The following is a 6,389-nucleotide window of genomic DNA, read 5'->3' on the forward strand; positions in this document are numbered from 1 at the left end:
CTACCCATAACTTTTCCCTAAAATCAGAGGGTAATGATAGATGAATAACACAGATGTGTTACGAGCGGTTTGTGTGAGAAAACGAACAGTATTTATATAGTTTTTAACTCTTGTTAACAGCCGTCGAACTGATCTGAATCACATGATAGAAAGAGTAGACTGAACCGTCCAAAGTTAACTTACACCGGAAGTGATCTCTAGCGCGTACGTCACGTATTGTTAGGGTTGTTTACGCGGAGATTTCGGAAGTTTTACCTTCCACTAAACATATTTAGAAATCGTCTTCCTTTGCGATTTCCCGTATATGTAAATATGTTTAGTGAAAGGTAAAACTTCCGAAATCTCCGTGTAAACAATGCGTGACTTAAACGCGCGAGAGATCACTTCCGGGCGTAACGTTGGAGACGGTTCAGTTGAACATCTGATTCAGATCAGTTAGACGGCTGTTAACAAGAGGTAAACTAAATAAATACTGTTCGTTTTCTCACATAAGCCGCTAGTTTCGTGTCTTAGGACATTCACGAGTCATTAAATCATGTTTAATTTTGACTTCTCTGTGCATGCTCTTTGAGGTGGACCCCTTAAATTACTGCAGTGCATTATATGACTGACAGACAACTCCGGTTTGACCGACAAATGTCAAAATTGAAAATACTGTGGACACAAAGGCACCTACATCTTGGATGCCCTTGGGTAAGCTAAAACATATCAAAAATTAATTTCAAAGTGAACTATCCCTTTAACACCAGGTGTCTTTGATAGTGTTCAATTATCACTCAGTTAATCATCTCATTAACTTTAACACTGCTTCAGTGTTCATTTAACAGTCTCTGAGTGTGGACTCATAAACATATTGAGCAATGCTTTTACAAAAGTAGCAAATACCTCAGTGAATCAAGTTCTTTCATAATGATTATAAAACCATCAACAGGTAAACATTATAACCTAATCTCATTTAGCTTTAACTAATGTGTTTGACTAAACACACTGTCACAACGTTCAATGAAAGCCAAAGAAATATTAAGAGTTAAGAGTCCAACTACTGGAAACACTAACTGTTATAGTAACTTTAAATGAAATCTTTAAATGTTAATTCTCAATAAAAACGTATGTAGTAATGCTGTTTGTGGAGTTGTTTAATCCTCCTCTGCTGAGATCTTCAGATTTAATGTCTTCTCTTCAGTTGATTTCATCTAAGACTGTGTCGTCTCTTTTTCTGTTCTCTTCAGAGGAGTAAAGTCCAGGTCCAGAAAGTAAAAGTCCTCCTCAGTATTTTGTTCCTATCACCTGGATTTGTATAGCAGTTTTTCAGCCAGGAGACCGAAATCATTTGAAATCAACTGTCAATCAGTTCATGGCTGGAATAAACACATGGTAGGATTTCTACTTTTTCTCTATACTTCTACTTTATACACCTCCTCTGCATATAGTGCACATTTTAGATGTATCTATTTGGTCTTGGACTCTTTACTAACGATTTAATGAGTTGAATCAGGTGTGTTTGGTTGGGTAGACCTGGAAAATCTGTAGTGTTGGTGTGCCTCCAGTAACAGGGTTGGGAAACATTGATCTACAGCACACTGACAATGCTGTCAAGTCAACTTTGCAATGTCTTCTATAGTCTGGATATTCAGAGCATGTATATACTACAAAAATGTAGTATGCTATTTTGAACAGCCAAAGTGTTGAAACTCTGGGTGTTATACTCGCATTACAACAGTAGGAGGTGTTGTATGTCCGAAAAAGAGCCCTACTGGACCTGTGGATCGTCATAAAAAATACACGCCCAATTATGAGTGAATAAACAATAAGAGAATAAAATTCAACCTAAATACATTTACACCTACAAAACGAATTTGTATGGGTTAAATCAGATAGAAATAGCTCTTTCGGCCAATGTTGACAGTGCAGTATCATGTGATTACCATATTCATAAATCATGATATTCACATTCACACTTTTTCTAAAAACCATTGTGTTGTCACAGCACATGTCCAAAAAACATATTACCATAATTCAAAAAGCTATGATTTTATCATAACAGCCTATGTCCAAATTGACCACTTGTAAGACAGAGTTGTCCTTAAAAATGTGGTAATGAGTAGGCCTCCTTTTGGTGCATTTTGCTTGTGTGTGCTCAATTGAAGGCACTTTGCAAAGGGAGTGTGAAGGGGTGCGAGGGGATTTCAGCCTCCCACATAAGAGGGCATCAGAAAAGTGATGCAAATGTACACGAGCTCCCATTTAAAGTTCCTGTGGGGTGATGTTGAGCAGGCGCTGTCTTCCCCCGCAGCTCCAGGACTACAACACTAATGACCCTGACAGGTCTTTAAATTCTCCTCCGCTGTCCTGCGGCAAGAGCCGCTATAGATCATTACATGGGCTATTGTCTGATCTTCTGCATATATTAATTTTTTTAGCAGTGGAGGTGGGTGTAAGCCAGGAACTTTTCTTCAAAATGAGGGTCGCGTTTGCCCCCAGAACTGATGTTTAAGAGCTTTTTTACCTTTAATGAGGATTGTTTTGTCCTTGAGCCATTTTCCTAACATTCAAAAAACACAGCATGTTATTCATTTTATACTGAATTGCAATTCAGTGAACCATGATCGACTGTTAATTAGTCTTTCAAACTTTTATGTTTAATTCAGTGTGTTCGTCTACTAGCTGTTTCTTTGTAATTCTTTGTGATTTTTCTGAATTATATAAATAAATCAAAGATTATTGTAGTACGTCTTTAAATATTGTACTTTAACTCAAAGTTTTCTACATTTCGTAATTATTTGTGAAATTTACTTGCGCTATCTGAATGAAAGTTGTTTTAAAGTAAATCCTAAACTTTTTTCCCATATATTTTCAATAGTAATGCAGAATAACAACCATTAGTATGCAATTAGCATTATAATGATAAATAGTGATAATAATTGTTCAGCGTTTTCTATAGACCACACATCTGAGAAGAAAGAGTGTTGCTGCTGATTTAGATTTGCATTGTCCATAATAAATCAGGTGTGCGTTAACCACCACATGTGTGGCCGAACAATCATTTGCAGTTGGATAAATCTTTGATTTAATGTGCATGTTGAGACTGATATATACAAACATACATTTGTACACATAAATCACCATTCGCAGAGCCCATGACCATCATCATGGAGGAAATGATGCTCTGGGGTGTAAACACACAATCCCTCGAGCGAGGGCTGGAATTTTAAGGATTGATTGTCATGTTGCCATGATTCTGTGGGCAATGGCTTTCTCATGTGCTCTATGTTTGGAGCGGCTCTCACGAAGGCCTGAATGAAGCCATCTCAGTCCCGTGAGAACGCTGTGTTACCCAGACCCAGGAAATGTGCAACCTTGGTGTGTCAGACCAATGACAAATTCAAGACAGACTTGCATGAAGAAGAAAAAAAAGAAAAAACTTCATGTGCTTTCCCGTCAGATTTGCAGACAGATTTATATTTGGCTGTTTTCTTGGTCCCCTTCTTGAGCGACTTTTTATTACCCTTACAAAAGTTAACCAGTTTTACTACAAATAAAACAAAAACATAGCTAAATAGGCAGAGTTTAACCATGGTAACCACTAATTTACAATAGTTTAACCGTGGTATTAAAACTGTGGTTATACGGTTATCAATCTGCCACAAATAATGGTTACTACACTTTTACCATAATAAAGCCATGGATAATTTTTTTTAAAAACAACTTTTTTTTTAAAGGCAGGGTAGATGGACTGCACTCGATTTTTAAACTCTCCATTTCAGAGTACTAACATTTTACATATGTATTGGTATATAAAGACAGTTTAAACAAATTTGGGAAAAAAGTGTTTTAGAAAGAAACTGCGTACCCTGCCTTTAATGCAAAACATGTAGATTTCAATTTATAAATATATCAATTGAAAATATCCACATATATAAAGTTGTTTTTTGTGAACCAGTGCATGTGGTGATTTTCAAAAAATATATATACATAAATAAATAAAATAAAAACAGCAGTTAAGAAAACATCTGATCATAGCGATGTGGATGTTTGCACCAGCTCTGCACCGCCATCATGTCGACAGATGCAAATTTACACTGTTATGATAGTTTGATTATAAATTAGCCCATAGGCTATTTATAGAATATAGATCTGGCTGTGTGGAACTAGTCGAATAAACCATGTTCCTTTGTACAAAACATTGACATGACAGTAGCCTACAACAGAACAGCTCTTTTGTTATAATCCTGAACATTAATTTCATGCGTCATTGAACGAATTGATTCTCGAGTGCTTCTAACCGTCACAATATTTTGATTTTCCTGCCAAAAACGTCCCGAGTTCTCTCCAATAGGGCCTGATAGCACAACTTCTTGATCTACAGGCTTTCATGGACAATCTCGTTGATAAAGGTCTCGTTTTTGAGGTTCGTAACAAGCTGTTGCACATTGGCAATAAAAAAGATTGAAACAACTTTTACTTATAGCCTCTTTTACGTCTATAGAACCTCTTTGTAATGACAAAAAAGTTATTCATAGCCTAGTCTTCAGAGTTATAAAAAAAAATGGTAATTTTTAAGAACTGTTAACTGAAATGTTCTTTGTGGAAGCAACAATGATTGATCTATTGCCTCTCTATGAAAAATGTTCCAAAATCAGTTTTAATTTTAAGATTGTAGACATACTTTCATAATGCCTTTTTGTTTAACTTGAAGTCAAATTTACACTCTTAATAATAAACATCTCTAGTCTCATTGTGGATAAATCTTTCATACACATTATTTTAAAATAATTACAATTTAATTATAGGCCGATATATTCTTTCATTGAATGTTGTGTTTTACTCATATGTTGTTATGGAATTAAAATGGGTCTCGAATGACATTTATTTTATTTATTGTTGACTTTGCTGCCTTTGGAATCAAGAAGAAACAATTGAAGAGTTCAGATGCAAAAGCCTCTAAATGCCATTTGAAATTTTCATCTTTAATGATGATTTTTATCAAACTTGTATATTTAAGTTCAGTAATTTCACTTAAATAACAATTAATAGGTAATTATCATTGCCATTTAAGTGAATTAACTGAACTTAAATATACAAGTTTGATAAAAATCATCATTAAAGAAGAAAATTTCAAATGGCATTTAGAGGCTTTTGCATCTGAACTCTTCAATTACAAATTCTATAAAATATGTTTCGTTTCACAGAAGAAATAGTCATGTGACCTTTAATATCATGAAGTTGACATTGATTCGTTTTTGTCTAAACTGTTTCTTTAAGACATTGAGATCTCCTATGATAGTGGCTCAAGGTCTGCTAAACCTGCTCTCGCATTGCCGAGTTCCACAGTGATTGTATTAATGGTTGCGTCCCGATTGTATTTTATGCCTTTGTGATATATTAGATTGCACTGAACTAAATTTACATTTAGAAGTAAAATGTTGGCCTGATGCCACATAGCAACACAGGGAATAAAGAGCTTGGGAGACGGTGAATAGGACGCTTGTACAATAAATGTCTGCTTCAAAGAAAGAGGCGCCATTAACGGTACGAGACACCACTCGAAGTGAACTGAGATGCTCCATCCTCAGAAATGCTGTGAATGAAGCTGATATGATGTTGAAGATATACTGTAGTAGTCACAACTAGTAGGCTACTTCTACAAAAACAACTTTCCCCAGATGACTCGGTTTATGCTTCTGTAGACGGGCTTTTTTTAAGCACTGCCATAAATCAAAAACAGCCATTTTGAGATGCCACAAGTCCACAGTGTGTTTACCATATTAGTGCTGAGACAAGCCTCATGATTGCTATTGCTGAAAATCAGAGTTTGTCCTGAACTCATGAAGGCATGAATGACACCTCAAATTGTGGAGCTTGTTGAGAAGTATATTACATCTCTAGGCTTACTTGTGATTTTCAGACAATAAAGCAGGCTAACAATGAAATAAAACAGCAGGGACCCGAGCCATATCTTATCGACCAGAATATCAAACTGACTTGCGGATGGACTTTTGACTAAATAACCAACTAGCAACCACCCAGAAGTCCTTAACAACCACAGCATTCTACGGAATTGTTGTGTTTGTAAAGAATATATATTAAGCGGCTTTAGAATTAGGCTCAAAAATGGTCAGACAGAATACAGGAAACACTAAATTAGAGGTTTTTGGTGCAACAATCATTGACTGATCAGGCATGTTTTCAGCTTCCTGTTGTTGATGTAATAATAATCATCAAAATATGTTTTATTTATGTCTTACACTCTAAAAAAATGCTGGGTTGTTTTAACCCAATTTTGGGTCAAATATGGACAAACCCAGCCATTGGGTTACATTTTTAAATGACATTTTTAACCCATTGTTTGAGTTTGTCCATATTTGACCCAAAATTGGGTTAAAACAACC

This window comes from Pimephales promelas, chromosome 14 (assembly GCF_988280905.1).
Source record: "Pimephales promelas chromosome 14, fPimPro1.hap1.1, whole genome shotgun sequence".
NCBI classification, from domain to species: Eukaryota; Metazoa; Chordata; class Actinopteri; order Cypriniformes; family Leuciscidae; genus Pimephales; species Pimephales promelas.